The sequence below is a fragment of the Bactrocera neohumeralis genome, chromosome 4, assembly GCF_024586455.1.
Source record: "Bactrocera neohumeralis isolate Rockhampton chromosome 4, APGP_CSIRO_Bneo_wtdbg2-racon-allhic-juicebox.fasta_v2, whole genome shotgun sequence".
In the NCBI taxonomy this organism is placed as follows: Eukaryota; Metazoa; Arthropoda; class Insecta; order Diptera; family Tephritidae; genus Bactrocera; species Bactrocera neohumeralis.
The window spans coordinates 81,375,255-81,392,247 of record NC_065921.1 but is presented as its reverse complement, the minus strand read 5'-3'; the positions used below and the strand labels follow the sequence as shown (position 1 = coordinate 81,392,247).

Genomic DNA, 16,993 nt, shown 5'->3' with positions numbered 1-16,993 from the left:
AAAAGTAGTGGAGTGCGCTTGCTATAACTTAAAAGCTCTTAAAAGATTCATAACGCCCTTAGAATAGAACAAAATGAAGGTTTGTACTGCGACTTGTGGTGTTGTGGCCTCCTCTCTATCTCACGAACTAACAAATGACCAGTACCCTGATAAATTCCTAGTTTCTGCTAGATGTTATTGAGTCGATGCTTTTCCTTTTTGAATATATAGATCCAAGGCCTTGTTCCAGCGTCTGCAGATATCTGAACAATTGAAAAACGGTTGCTTCGGGTTTTCCGGCGTCTTCATAAAGCCTTTGTTCCAACTGTATAATAGCAAATTTCTTGAGTTAACTGGTCTGTGATATGGTTTCTGAGACAACAATGAAACAATTTCCTTGAATATAGGTTCTGTAAAGATTTCTCACCGAATGCGCAAGCTATAGGAGTTGAACAGTTGTACCTTAAGTAGTGGAGGGAGTTTGCTAAAATCTAAAACCTCTCAAAAGACTCATAATGCCCTTAGAATAGAGCAAATTGAGGTTTGTACTGTGAACTGAGGTCTATAGTATTGTGCTCTCCTTTTTATCTCACGTATTCTAATGAATGCCTGGATTCTTCTGGACGCTATTGAGTCAATCTGCTTCCTTATTGGACATATAGATCCAAGAAACTTGTGCCTACGTCTGCAGATATCTATGCGATCTAGAAGTAGCTTTCTTTGAAATATTGATCTCAAGATCTGTTGATAATTTGAGGTTAATCTCGGTGCCCAAACCTACTGCGATTTGAGAAATATGCTAACCTTCAGAACTTAGCTTAAACCGGCAAGTATTTATCATAAAATGTTTTCTATATATTAACGAGGTTACATAGAATCTATGGAGCTCATGATCTTGAATAAAATAACGACTCCGCACTGTACCACTGGTAATATATATGTAAGGTTAACGGAGATCTGATTCAACAGCTTCAGTTCAGTTCAGTTCTTTTTGAGCTTGAAAATTGACTCTAGTTAAGAGCTTAACCGTCTTAGTCTTATAATAAAAAAGATCGTAGTTTGGTCGGATATAAGTTTAGAGAGTTGTGTTGATCTATAAGAAATGTTGAGAACTTCTGCTATAGTTTTTAACGCTGAGAGGACGATGGACGTGTATCATTTCCGACTTTTTTTTGAAGTTTTCGTCATTTTATGAACTGAAGATCCTCACTGATAATCTTACATAACGAAAACAATAAGGTTTTTAATAAAATATATACCAGTTAGCAATTTGTGTTGTTTCCTATAGAATTGTAGCAAAAATCCATTAGAACTACAAGCTTACATCTGTTCCCATAGAAAAAAAAACTGCCTGAACAACTTCTCCGCTAATTCCCACGAATAGTATAGGTTATAGTTTTAGTAAGGATGCCTAGTCAGACCGATCGTTTAGGTCCAGTTGTGGTCAAATATGATCCTATGATATTCTTTAGTGAGTTGTATTAATACCTAATGACATTCTTTCGTTTTTAGTTTCTTAACACTTTTAAAGAAATTCCATGAAATTTGCGAGATTCTGCCAAGTGATTTAAAAATGTACTAAAATCGAACTGAAAAGTTACTATGTTACCAAAAAGAACTTTAACTTTGCAGTCTGCGTTTCGTGTCGCCGCTCTTCGCTCCACTATGTTCCTAGCCTAACGAATATACCCACAATTATATTACTTATACGCCCCCACTTACCTACAGTCATTATATTTTCATAATTTATGTAAACTTTGAGTGCAGAAAGTTATGAAAACAAGCGCCTGGGGATTGAAAATCAAATATGTGTTATGGGTCAAAGCAACAACTACAACTGCAAATAGCACAAATATGAATATGTTTATTTGATAATTTCATTTTTTCTCTCGTCTACGCATGGGTTAGGCAAATATGTAATAAAATAAAAAAAAAAAAATTTTGACGATATTCGTATTTACATTCACTGCGGAGCGCTTTTGCTACACATTATTACTAGTTTTGCATTTTTATTTGCAAAGAGCTTGGCAGGCTTACATATAAACAATATTTTGTAGTACCTGCGCCTCTTTGGTATATACTTTTTATACCCTAAACAGCGGTATTAAGTTTGCACTAAGCCGTTAACTGTCAGAAGGAAACGTCGGGGACGCTAAAAGTTCTATACAAATGAACAGCGTAACGAGCTGAGTCGATTTAGCTATGTCAATCCGTCCATCCGCCTCTCCTTTTGTAGTTACGCCAATCAGTCCCTCAGTTTTTGAGATATCGCGCTGAAGTTTTGCACACGTCTTTTTCTTCGCAAGAAGCTGCGCATTTATCACAAACGCAGATATCGGACCATTATAGCATATAGCTGTCATACAAACTGTTTGATCGGAATCAAGTGTTTGTATGGACAACTTTTTCATTTCACGAGATATCTTCACGAAATTTGGCACAGATTAATGTCCTCAATAACTTTATAATCTTCGAAGAAATTGTACAGATCGGACCACTATAGCATATAGCTGTCATACAAACTGTTTGATCAGAATCAAGTGCTTGTATGAAAAACTTTTTAATTTTACGAGATATCTTCACGAAATTTGGCATGGGTTATTGCTCAAAGCATCGCCACATTGTCCAAAGAAATTGTACAGATCGGACCACTATAGCATATAGCTTTCATACAAACTGCTCGCTCAAAATCAAGATAAACAACTTTTTATACCATTTTATACCATAAAAAATGCGCCTGTGCAGGGTATTATAGCTTCGTTGCAACGGAAGTTAACCTTTTTTCCTGTTTTTATAATTTTTTTAATCTTGCAAAAGCATCCTTTTCTGATTTCCTCTGAGTCTTGCTGCTACCATCTGCCAGTAAAAGTGAAATGCCACGCCAACAAGCAGTCAAACAGACAGACAGCCAGTCGGAAAGTGCAAAAGTGAAATGAGATAACATTTATAATATTAGCAAACAGCTGTTCCAAAAGCCAACCGTTCGTTTGCGCAGCGCAAGTAAAGAATTTTCGCACTCAAACACACGCACACACATTCATATGATAAGAGTGTTGCTGTATGTAACGGTATAGGAACTCGGAGCGAGGCTATAATTGCATATCATCGGCATATCGCTGGCGCTTATCAAGCGAAAAGTCAATAAACCCCAGCAGACAGGCGTACGGACGGACAGACGGACGTGATAGAGCGATCAAAGTAAAATTTGCTTGTGTGTATATGTGTGTGCTTGCTTATTGTAGTCCAACAACAACAGCAGTAAGTGTAACTGCGTCGCACCAATAACCCTGGAGGAATTGTCTTCGAGTTCATTTTGTGGTGGGTGTGGTTACCAACGCTCCACACGCCGCTGCGTAAAAGAAATTGTAGCAAAATAAATACAAAAACAAAAAAAAATGAAGAAAAAAGATGAGGTTGACTCCACGCAGTCATTCATGTGAAAACCTCTGCGTTTATGGTGCTATACTTTCAGTTACATTCTGCGGTTCACCATTTTCCCTTTTCTATGCTTGTGTAGAAAGTAAATCGTTGTCTCGTGTGATTTTTGTCACAATCTGTTGTGATGTTGGGAATCGATTGGATATTTCACGACGCAATAAATTAAAGTAAATATTTGTCATAACTGCCGAAGAATGCGTTGATTGTATTGATGGATTTGGGAAGGGTTAGGAGTGAGAAGTAAGGAAATGAAGAGGGAATCAGATTGGAATGTTAGCGGAAAGAAGTAGGAATGGTGTACCGATGGTTGAAAAGATGTTAGAGAGTTCGGCACCTCCGAATTCGGAAGTCAATTGAAAGGTAGATCCCTCCCTCGGCGAACAAAAATTACGCTCTATAAGTCTCTCATTATTCCTGTCCTATTGAACGTTGCAGAAACATGAACGGTGACGACTCGAGCTGAGAAAACACTTGGAGCATTCGAGAGAACTGTTCCTCGCGCGATCTTTGGAGTCGTCCACGCAAGCAGACCGCTCATAGAAGAAAATAGAACTAGAAACTGTATGAGGTTATATGGACGAATGCGCTAGTTAGGTCGTGTCGTTCGCATGGGAGACGATGCTCCAACGAGAAGTTTCTTCGACTCGAGACCATAGTTAGGTGGGCAACGGAAGCAATGGTGTCCACGCATCCGATGGAATGGAAGGACCAAGTGTATAGCGACCTGTCTGCTGTTGAGATGTAGAAGTAGCATGAACTCGCAAAGGATAGAGGCAACTGGTGAAGTTTTGTGTTCTCGGTCCAGATTGATCCACAATTGTACTTCCAAAGAAGAAGTTATGTCATTACATAAAGTAAGGTTGGGAACTTCTTCTTCTTCTTCATCAGCCTAGACACACCTTACGCGGTTATAGCCGAGTTCTTACTGCTTGGCTCCAATTGGAGCTTCCAAGCGAAGCCAGGTCCTTCTCCACATGGTCTTTCGAACGGAGTAGAGGTCTTCTTCTTCCTCTGTTTCTCCCGACGAGTACTGCGTCGAATATTTTCAGAGCTGGAATGCTTGCGTCTATTCGGACGATATGACCTGGCCAATTCACACGTTGTTTAGGTGGCATGTAACTATTCCGATGTAATACTTAAAAATCGCTGGGAGACAGTTGCCTTCCAGTTATTCCTGCCCACCCTCCACTGTGTTTATGTTATTGATATCTTAAGTGTCTTAAATCCATCCATCTTGAATTGCATAACCACTTCGCTTAAGTCACATTTTCGTTGCAGTTCGGTACATATTCGCCCAACGGCCAACAATTTTTGACTGCAAATCGTCAAACCAAAGGTGGCAAGAGAGAAAACTTCAACTGCAACTCGATGTTCGCGGGCGAACCGAAGCTGCTGCATTTTGTTGCAAGGCCTGGCGGCGATTTTCGACGCTTTGTCTGTCAATAGCAGCCACTGTCGTCGTCCACAGCTCATTTCCATTCTCATTTCCCCAGCTCATCTCCGTCCGCAATTTCATTGCGTCAGCGCACTGTTATTTATATTTGCTTCTTTTGTTGTTTCGTTTTCGATTAACTGTGATCGTTGGTGCGACACAACGGAAGCGTAGCACGACGTCAAAGCGGCATTGCACCGAAGAGAGCGTCGAAAACCCACAGCTATCACGGCAACCACCAACGGACCTAAATACCGTTGGCTCGTTTGTTGGGTGGCGTTGGCGCTACTTGTCAGCCGTCAGCTGTGAGCTGTCAGTAGTCAGGGATGTAAAGCTGTCAACACGGCGCTATTTTGTTATATGTATATTTATTTTTGTTGTTGTCACATTTTTTGCGCTTGCGAACCGTCGTCATAAGTACAGCCCAGGAGCCCAGCAGCGCAGCAACGCACGGTTGCATTGAACGCATGGAGGCAATGAAATCAGTTTGTTAAGAAAATGTGCAGAAAATCTGTATGTGCAACAACAACAAGCACTGAGAAAAATTTTGTGACTGCAGCAGTAGCAGCAGTGAAGGTGGTGTGAGCAGCTACAGCAACAAAAACATGACGAAAGTGGAACTAAACATTGTTGTTGTTGTTGCAACATCATTGTACCTTGCATTTTGTTGTTGTTTTTGTTTTTATTTTCGGTGTTTTTGTTGTAATTGTTGTTTTTGTTGATCTCAAATGTTTTTGTTATTGTTGTTGTGGTCATTTGTTGCTGTTGTTTTCGTTTTTTGTTGTTTTGTCGTTGTTGTTGTGTTTTATTGTGCTTTTGTTTTTATTGTTGTTGTTTACGCTTTTTAAATTGTTGTAGTTTACGCTGTTTATATTGTTGTTATTTTCGCTTTTGTTGTTGTTGTTGTTGTACTATTTTCTCGTGCACTAACACTCGTACACCAATCGGCTGCAGTCGCCTTAAAATGCGGAAAAGCAAAACTTAATTGAAATTTCAAAAGGCCATGCGTTGCCTACAACAACCACAAGCACACATTTTATGTGCAACAACATGTTAACATAACATTACTGCTACCACCGCACATATAACGCAATCAACGGCAGAAACTTAGCGACCAACTCGTGGAGCACTGCTGCGCTCAGCTCGGTTCGGTACATCGTATATGCGTGTGTGTCGGCAAGGGTGTTGCCATGACTGACCCCTCATTGATGCTGCGCTGCTGGAAAACTGATACAATATCGTAATAACATTACTTCGCCTTAATTTTCTTTTAGTATTTCGTTTAGTTCGTAAAGCGTTATGGTCTAATGAAGTTTTTCCAACAATAAAATACACGCTTTAGGGAAGATATGAGAAACATAGATAACTGTGGAGAATATGCCGATGAGGTCAATGACTCGTTAGTAGGCATACTGTGAACTTGCACATATAAGAAATCTCGAAAAAATTTAGTAAGACGGTCATTGTCCAGTTGTAGGTCATTGTCCACGCAGTGTGTGTCCTGAAGCCAATTCATTAGAGAGTTTATGCTTGCCGACCACTAAATCTCCGTAAAACTTTCAACAGGTCGTTCCAGATTAGAGTTTTTATACACGTGAGAGTTACCTTTAGTCGAAAAAAGGGTTTCATTACGCGGTTGAAAGCTTTGGATTATGAGACTGGCAATATATCATTCAGTACTGGTAGCATCAAAATGGGGCTACCAGCCCTAATTGTGCCCGAAAAGCGGTACTATTACCTTTCTATCTCTAGGTTGGAAATAAAACCTTAGAGGAACTACTTAGATAGTCCAAATCCTGCTGGGAAATATTCATCCTCAAAGCATTTCGCTGAATTCATTAGTTTTTGAAATAAAAGGTCGTTAAATACTGAGAAATCAAAACTTTAGAGGCAATACTTAGCCAGTTCAAATCTTGCTTGGCAATATTAGTCCTCAAAGCATTTCAATGAATACGTTAGTTTTTGGGACAAAAGGTTGTTAAATACTCCGAATACAGAAAAATCAATTTTAGCTGAGGAGATCAGTGATGGACCGTCGGACAGACGAAAAACTTTAAGTTACTTAGTGGAACTCGACCTTAGTTGGAAGGAAATATTTTTGCTGAGGAGATCAGTGATGTACTGTCGGACAGACGAACAGCTTTAGGTTCTTTAGTGGAGCTCGACCTTAGTTGGGTCTTTTGTGATTTCTGTTATACCGAGACTGAAAAAGTACAGCGCGGAACTAATTTTCTGATATTTGGTTAGAAGCTGAAGACTTTCTACCGAAAAGTTTTTGACTTCGATACATCTCCGAAATCTTGTCTCTTTGGATTATCAACTTCATCGATCGTTTTACAACAGTTTCATCGGAAGGTTTTGACATTTTAATTTTAGAACCCACTTTGGAGCTGATTAGAGACATGCGGGTTGATAAAGAACTTGAAGAAAATGTAACCTGAGAAGAGCAAGAAGAAGCGGAGTTACATGAAAACAATTAATGCTGCTTTTAAGAGATCTTCTGCTGGAGTAACTAGAAACTCGAGCACACCTCTCTGAAGCTTATGGGTGGTATAGAACTAAAGCTACGATATCACGTAGAGCACGCAGAGCTGAGAAGTTTCTGTTATGAGGCTTACCAGATATAAGCTTACGTTCTGCATAGAAGAGTTCAAGATGATAACCGAGTGCAGTTACCTTTTTTGGTCTAAAAACCGTTCCGTTCCCACGACACAGTCGGGTCTAAGTAACCGGAACGGACCTGGATTTTTATTCAGCCAAGGACTGTCAACTCGGCACCATCCCTCGAAATTAATTTAAGTGTGTTTTCTGCCACTACAACAACAACAACCTTTTTTGGTTTCACTGCCGCTGCGAAGCTTAATTCGAAAAAAGAGATGCTATGAAGAAGGTTGATATCCAAACAAATCTCTGGTATTCGAAGTTGGCGCTACCCATACTGAAGAAAACTACTTGTTCTGAGGTATCACCTCAGATATACATTTTCAGTTATCATAGATTTCAAATATCATCCTACATATTCCATATTAACAACCACTGTGCTTCAAAAAGAAACTTACAAACACGTGATGCACCATTTACAACAAACAAACAGTATAGAAATGCACAAAAACAAATACACGCATTGTCGAGTTGTAGAAATGCAATTATGCAAAGTTCAGCTCATGCGGTCCCCATTGCACTCGTACAATTATGCTACTCTCTTTATGGATCGCTGGCTGGCTCTTCACTTTTGTTGTTTGTTGTTGTCTGTTCTTTGGTTTTTTGTTTTGACTCATTGTGGCTTTGTTGTTTTTCACCTTTTTCATTGTCTAGCATTTGCTGCAGCGCAACACACGTAGCTGCTCGTCGCATCCATTATCGTCAGCATCTCTGTTTGTTTATTGTTATTGTTTTATCATCGCATATTGTCTGGCCGTAATTATGCATTCACTTTTTCCGACAGCGTCAGCAAAACTTTTTTCCTGAGCAAAAAAAAAAAGAAGAGAATTGAAACTGTATTAGAAATGTGAGAAATTGTGGAAAATGGAATCTTATTTTTTTTAGGTATTTAAGAGAGGCCTATGAAGCGACCCTTAGTAATATGCATTTTCCGTAATTGTATCTAATTTTTCCATCCGGTCCAGATCCATTGCTTGGTTGGTTGAAAAAGAGGCACACTAAGACCATCATTAGTGGCATTGTGCTCCCGGATGATAACTAATTTAAGCATTATCCAGTAACTTTTCGTAGATATGGTACAAAACCACACCTGATTCCAGCTGTCCAATTTCTTTCAAGTTGGAGCATTATGAGTCGTGGAATATGTATGAAGACTGGGCATTCGCATAGATAACATTAAAGCATCTCATCATCCTTCACGCATACTCTGCATTCCGCCGAATCCACTTTTCCGATTTTCAGAAGATGGGAGCTTAAAGGTAGATGCCTCTACAATTTTACCAAGTTCCCTTTTGTCTATAAATAGGAGCTATTTGATCTGTTCACCATCAACACTACCCCAAAGTCACCATGTGGTATGCCCTGTGATGCTTACATTCCAAAGTTTGAAGTCTCCCTCTAGGTTCCATTGTTTTAAACAAGCTTAGACTCATTGAAGAGATAAATTTTCCAGCTGTGGAAGCAAAGACATTCACTTTATTTTCTCAAAATTTTACGTTTAAATCTAACGCAGAATCACTCTTGACAACAGGTCCTACTTTGGACTGAGTAGGCAATTGAAAAGTAAAGTCCTCCCTCGACGAACAAAGACCAAACTCTACAAGCACCTTATTATTCCCTTCCTGCTATATGGTGCGGATGGATGGACAATGACATCATCAGATGAGTCGGCCTTAGCAGTGTTCGATAAAAAGGTTTTGGGGAAGATTAATGGTCTTTTGCGCAATGGCAACGGTGAATATCGTAGTCGATGGAACGATGAGACAGCGGTTGCGCGGGTCATGTTGTCCGGATGAGAACACTCCAGTTTTGAAGGTGTTCGATACAGTACCTGCGCTAGAAACAGAGAAAAAGGAAGGCCTCCAGTCCGTTGGAGAGACCAAGTGGAGAACGGCTGCACTTGGTATCGCGAGTTGGCACCAAATAGTGAAAAGCAGAAACGACTGGCGCGACAAGTGTTGTTAGTAAGGAAGAAAAAGTTCTAATATTTTGGTCGTTACTTCGCAAATTTCTTTTACAAACCATAGTTTGGATATCTCATTCGTACATATGTACATCACACATCCATCAACTAATTGGAGATCTTTTTAATGGTCGCTTTAATAAAACCTTAAAAAACACTGATGTTCCGGTTGTATAAACCCCATTCGGAGTTTACATCCAACTTCAGCTGTTGTTTCGTTCCACAACAGCTCCAAAAGCGGTTTGTATAGCGAACATCTTCTTTCAAGTCACACATCCTTTTACTAATAAAAGTTCGATCAGATAAACTGATAATAAAAAGGGAATTCTTGAGATATCCAACTAGTATCTTACCAAATTCAAAAAACCTGTCGTTAGAACATTTCAACAGGAACAAATTTCCAAAAACTCCTGAAAATCCTGAGCTCAGCTTCTGCAGCTGTCGTCCGCTAAGATTTTCAACCTTACAGTATGGATGCCGATAGGGGACTGTTTGAACTCTCACAACCAGGAAGAAGCTGGTCTTACTAGGGGCAAAGAGCTCAGTAGATCTCTAAAGATCGAAGTTGGGCCAAAGGATCTTACGACGGCGTATAAACCGCAGCGCTGACCAAGCGTAATATATTAAGACATGATTCTACTTAGGTAGATTTGAGATGGTAAGGGAATTTTGAAATCAGGTTTAGCTCGAAGGAACTGGGTACCTTGAAGGGCCTTTTTTACTATTAACTTAACTTCCATTATTAAGTAATATTCCAATTTACTAAGCTGTCTAAGTGCTACATCCTTCTTCATAACTTAACCTAACATAATTTGAATATTAAAATTTCCGGTAAAGTTTTGAACAAAACTTAACACCATTTCAAATCTGATACCTTGGCACTTAATTGATTACAAGTAAACACCTTAATTATGCAAATTTGAAAAACAAAATATTCAAATTCATAATTTTGCTTCAAATACTAAAATCGCAAAGTAAACTTAAAGCACATCCGCTGGTCAGCTTGGATACCGTTTGTTAATTTTAGCCATGAAATTGCACTTGTGTAGTTTCCGCCTAGGCAGGCGACCATGTGGGCCAGTCAGTGAGTCAGCCAGTGTTGCCATATGCGCACTTATTGTTATGCCGACCATTAACATAATTATACCATGACAACCGATAATAAATGAAAAAATCAACAAACAAAAATTAGCATGCAGAACAACAACATGTGAAACAACAAAGCGGCAAGCGGCAACAAATTGAACGGAACGGAACGTGTGGCATATGAAACAAACAGTGAATAACAAAAAACAGCTGTTTTGTAGCGGCAACGCGTTATGTTGAGCGAGCGCTTTGTTGTGTGCTGTAATGGCTCTCCCTAAAAATTAGAAAGATAAAAAAACAATATGAAATAGACACCAGCACCTTTTTTGCGCTGCTGCCGAATGCGGTCGCCGTGCGTTTGAAGCCAAATTAATGGTTGGCAGCGCGACGGCAGTCAATTTTTGAGCGACATAATGAGCTCAGTTGGGTGTTGGTGGGCGCAACGGCGTCGCAATGCTTTCTTCTGGGTATGTAGTGGCCTCTGCTTTTAACAGCGGCTGAAGTGGGGGTGTTGTTGACTTTCTTCGTACCAAAATAGTCGGATATTGGTACATACCTGAGGCAGTCGAATGACTGACCAACCTCGTTTGAACTACGGCCTTACGTAAATTATTCATGCAAGTGAGTAGATCGTGTAGCCTCACAGTCCTGATATATCTGCAAGTCTCGAAAGTACTTTTGCAAACGAAAAGAAGATATTTCTCTAAATGTAGTAAGTTCAATGCTTTAGGGATTAGATACTTTGGATCCATTCAAACAGGACCGCCTCTGTAAACTTTATAGATTAGATTCTTGACCCATTTCAAAAGGTTTAAAGTTTAGATATTCCGAATCCATTCAAAGAGAACTGTCTCTGTAAACTTTATATATTAGATATTTTGGATCCATTTAAAGAGGTCCGCCTCTCTAAACTTTAGAGAGTAGATATTTTGGATCCATTCAAAGGAGACCGCCTCTCTAAGCTTTATAAATTGGATACTTTGGATCCATTTAAAGAGGTCCACCTCTCCAAACTTTGGAGATTAGATATTCCGGACCCATTTAAAGAGGACCGCCTCTCTAAACTTTATGTTTTAGATACTTTGGATTCATTTAAAGAGATCAGCCTCTTTAAAGCGGTCAATAGAAAAAGCTCCTTGATGGTTAGCGACTTCTAACCCCTTCAGGGAGTACTCAACTCACACTATGTTTGCTTCGACAGGGAATAAATTCAAAGGTTCACCATAAATTTGTCATGGTTCATTTACAAAAATTCGCCCTCTGCCTAAGCCTCCGCTCCCGTGTCAGGTTTAACCGCATGAGCTTCTATTAGTTTCAGACCACTTAGGGTCTCGCAGAGTTCACAGGTTTATGACCGAGTTGGTTCTAAACCCCTAAAATTATTAATTTATTTTCCTTTCGCTGTAAGAATGCTATTTTCCTGCACTTGCTCTCTTCGAAGCACAGTGCCGCGCGCTCGCTCCCTCCCTCAACACTCGTGTCAATTATTACTACGATTTTAAGTATCTCACACCTCATTGTTGTTGCGCTTGCCTTTGCTCTTACTGCTATTGTGACCATTATCGGCATTATTATTGCTGTCGGCTGCTTTCTTCTCTGCTTCTCTGCCTAACTTCGCCGCCTAGCCGACCAACTGCTTGTAGTACTTGCACACGTAACTTCTATTTGCCTACACTTCGCTACGCTGCCGATGTCACTGCTGCGACTAGCGCTATGGTTCAATTGTTTTTATTGTTGTTGCCGCTCATTGCTTGTACCGTCGGCGCGCTGAACATTTTCTTATTGTCTTCTGTTGCTGCGCTGCGTTGCGCGTTGCCGTCGCGCTGTGCTTTTTGATTTTTTCGATTTCATTCCGTGTCGAGCTGATTTTTTCCAGTCATTCCGTTGTTTTGACTTCACCTGAAAAGGTGACGCGCGCGCGACCGCTTCGTGGCACTAAAATAAATTATTTGAATATTCCATATTAATATTTTGCGATTTGGCAGTAGTAAAAAATTATATGCGAAAAGCAACAACAACACAGAGTTGATTGAGCCGGCCAAACGTATGTACGCATTCGTATGTTGGTTTGTATGTGCATGTACGCATGACGAGTGTGAACTTTCGGTGCAAAAGTGAGCTGTGAATTGCACTTCGCATGCGTTCGTTGGTTTATTCGATTTTTATACCGAATTCGTTGCGGCGTTGTGGAAAATTAAGAAAATAAACAAAAGGTGCAAAAATAAATGTTATTGAAATGTTTGTGAAATTCAATTACAATTAGTGCAGCGTTTTATTTAGCCAAGTGCTGGCGAGTGTTTCGTTCAAATTGTTTAAATTGTGAGGTCATCGAGTTCGTGGTTTCGGAAATACGCGTATATTTTAATTTATTCTATTATATAAAATAAAGTTTTATTGCTGAATACGGAAGGGTCGAATTGAAATTTATTTGCGAACCTAAATTTATATTAATAAAGTGCTTAAAACATTTGATTGCAAAAAAAAAAACAAAAAACAGAAAAAATCGAAATAATTAATTTTAATTAATTAATGAAGAAATTAGTGAAAGATTTTATTTTTGAAAATATTTTTTTAAAATTACTGAAAAATTAATGCAATTAATTAATTAATGGAAAAATATACATACATATTTTAATTTTAATTAATATTAATTTTTTTTTAATTATTAATTATTATTTTCCAAAAACAAAGAGAAAAAATAATAATTTGAACAAATTTGTGAAATAATAATGAAAATTAAATTTAATTAAAATTATTTTTTAATTAATTCATTTAATTTTTTTATAATTAATGAAAAAATTAGTGAACAAATTATTTTTTGAAAACAGTTTCTATAAATTATTGAAAAAATAATGTAATTAATTAAGAAAAATATTAATTATTTTTTAATTTTTATTTTATTTAATGAATTATTAATATACATACATACATATATAATTTATTATATATTAGTAAACATATTATAGAAAACACTGAAAACACCATTTTCAGAGTATTTTCAATTATAAAATTCCAAAACTGTTTTTTATTAATTCCTTTTGTATTTATTTCATTTATTAAAGAATTATTGATTTCCAAAAACCATTCTAAAAACCGAAAAAATAATAATTTCAATTAGTTAATGAAATAATAATTAACATATAATTTTAATTAATTTAATTTTTCTATTAAAATATTTTCTATTAACAATTAAATTTAATTTAAATTATTTTTCCATTAATTAATTAATTAAACTATTTTCCATTAAATTTAAAATTTTTATTTTAATTAATTAGTAAAAAATTAATTTTAATTAATTATATAAAAAATTACGTATAATTAACACTACTGGAAGTTTATAGTTAAAAATTAATTAAAGAAATAGTAGCACCTTTAAATTTTAATTCATTAAATTATTTCTGGTATTGAAAAAAAAAAAAAAATTTCAATTAATTAACAAAAAATTAATTATAATTAATTATATGAAAAAATACTTATAATTCAAATTAAATTTAAAATTTTTATTTTAATTAATTATTAAAAAATTAATTATAATTAATTATATAAAAAATTATGTATAATTAACACTACTGGAAGTTTTTATTTAAAAATTAATTAAAGAAATAATAGCACCTTTAAATTTTAATTCATTTCATAATTTATATTTCTGGTATTAAAATAAAAATTAAATTAATTAAAAAAAATTAATTATAATTAATTATTTCAAAAAATACTTTACATTACTGGAAGTTTACAGTTAAAAATTAATTAAATAAATAATTATAAATTATCTATAATTTTTATTAATTAATTATAATTAATGATCTATATAAATATATTTTTTATTAAAGTAATGTTTTTTTATTAGATTTAATTTCACTAATAATAGCTGTATTTTGAAAATTCATAATAAATCTTAAAAAAGGATCAAAAATCAAAACTACCAAAAGTGTGACAATATTTGATAACAGTAAAAGAATATTAACAATTTTATTAAAAATTAATAAAAAGTAATCAATGCTCCAGTGACATAAATATACGAAAATTTAAAAATTTGAACATCGTTGAATTGAAAAAATCTTAAAAAAGCATCTAAAAACCAGCAGTCGTTCAAAACAACAATCTTCACATAATTTGGTCGTTTTCCAACACTATAAATAAGGTAATTATAGTAAAATATTTCAAAATAGATATTTTTATTAAATAATAGTTTTAGTCCTTAATATTTTCTTCCGATTTTAAAAATTGTTGATGATTATTTAAATATTTTTAATTAATTAAAAATAGCGTAAAATTGTGTAATGACAGTTGACAGCTGACACTTCTACACTACAATTACTATTATGACAGATGCCAGCTATTTTTTTTTAATATTTTATTAGCAATCAGTTCATTTATTACAGAGAAACTCTAATCCGATCTTTATATTAAATTACGGTTGCCTCAATAATAGGTAAAGATTTCCAAGAGCTTATGCTTAAGTTCAAATCTCCCTCGAAAGTTTAAAAATACTTTTTTTTTAAGCAGAAAAACTCAAGTTATCTAGGGATTCCGCAAAACTTCTAAAAATACCAATCATTGATAAGAGAAGAATCCGTAACGAATCCGAGAGATTTAATAATTCGGTCTAATAATTCGGTAGATATATTAATGTTGAGCGAGATACATACATACATATATCGAAATTGTTCGATTTCGAATTTTGGTCGCTATGAAGTTATGTATAGAATGTATTTTAGCAGCTCTCATTTCGCCGAAGCATACTAAAGCTGACTTTCTATCTGTGGTATAGCATACTAGCATATAACTGAAATGATGCGACTTTTTGCTTTGTCTTCGACAATTTTATGGTTTCGAAACTGTTGTTGGCGATTTTTTGAACATTCACGGTGTCAAAAACTCGAGTTTAACGTTTGAGTTTACAAACCATCGGCAAGCTTCCACAATAAGGTGTTAAAGAAACTCTTTACTTTTACTTCACAATGGAAATTTATTCAATCGTGCAAACAAATTTTATTGCAAAACAGGGTTGCATTTTCATAAATGTGGAAAAAAATGTTTCTGACGAGTTTAATGAAAATTTTGTGTGTCTTCGACTTTCTGAGTCTACATTAAGAGGTTCGTTGGGGTTGAATATACCTACAGGTATATTCTCAAAATAAGCAAGTTTATATAGCCGATAGAGGCACAAATTAATATACCACGAAGCATCGGCGCTTTGTCGATTCATGAATACCCTCATGTGGTTTGGTTTGGTGATTACATAGAAGTTTTAGGTATCGCAGCGAACGTTTCAGGCATTTTTTCAGTTATTCAAGCGAGATGTTTATTGGCTTGTGCCAGCGTATCGTCCTTATTAATCTAACCTAACCAAACCTAAGGATCATATGCAAGGTAGCGTTTCTAAAAATACTTTGGAGAACTTTTGTGCTGATATAACAATAACAACAGGAAATCGAGTTAAATCTTGCTAGACTTTTTTTTCTCCTGATTCCGCAATGACAGGCATTTTCATCTTTTCCTTTGACTGCTTGCCTAGTTTCGAACTTTTCTCTTTTGACTCCGCAATGACAAGCATGTTTCTCTCTTTCTTCGAAGTCTTACCTAGTTTTGACCACGAAATATGATTAGTTTTTAATTTGTTGCTAATATTTCTTTGACCACTTACTAGCCTGATCGCTAACAGAAGCAACACTTTGAAAAATTCATTCATAACTGTCTCTCGCTACTTTTGCTTTCATTTGAAATAAAACAAAATGGAACGTTGGTAATACCTTCAAAAGGGTGCCATAAAACCAGCGCAGCAAGCAAAGGCAACTACCAAATAAAAGTAAAAAGCCTCGAAGCGGCGTTATGAAGTTACCGCGCCAGCGTAACACTCGTTAGACACGCATTAGATGCGCAATGACTGTCGCGAAACGCCATAAAAACGTACGAGTAGCATGTATGGTATATATGTGCCGCTGTACATTTTGATAGCAACAATAAAACTGGAGCAAAATGCGTTAAGCCGTCAATGAATGCTACTTACATGCCAACAATAGACTCCGCACTTGACTACAACAACACGCTGCGCTTTGAAGTGCCCCATCTCTAGCTCGAACGTCACTTTTTTCGCCACTTTGTCGCGTCTTTAAATAGCTTGTTACCACATTTTGCACTTTTTGTACTTTTTGCCGTCGATTAAACTATTTTTTCTGCTACTTACTTTTATTTTCATACTTAACACTACTTAAGCGCAGTGCATTTCTCCACAAAGCGTGAAGCGTTTTCAAAGCGTTTTTCTTTCGTTTTCGTTTAATGATTTTCAGTTTGTGTGTTTATGTGTTAAATGGCTAAGTGTTGGCGGTATGACGTGAGTCGCTGCCACTTAAATTGTTGTTTTTGTCAGTGCGCATCAGTTTGCGATCATTTGCCCTTAAGCAGTGTTGCATAATCACGTCTTGTGGCTCCCT

The 16,993-nt window shown here is 36.4% G+C and overlaps 1 protein-coding gene across 1 annotated transcript in view; it reads left to right on the top strand.

The window, feature by feature from the left end:
• Positions 1–16,993, top strand: part of LOC126756965 (serine-rich adhesin for platelets) — a 169,227-nt gene that overhangs the window by 84,511 nt on the left and 67,723 nt on the right.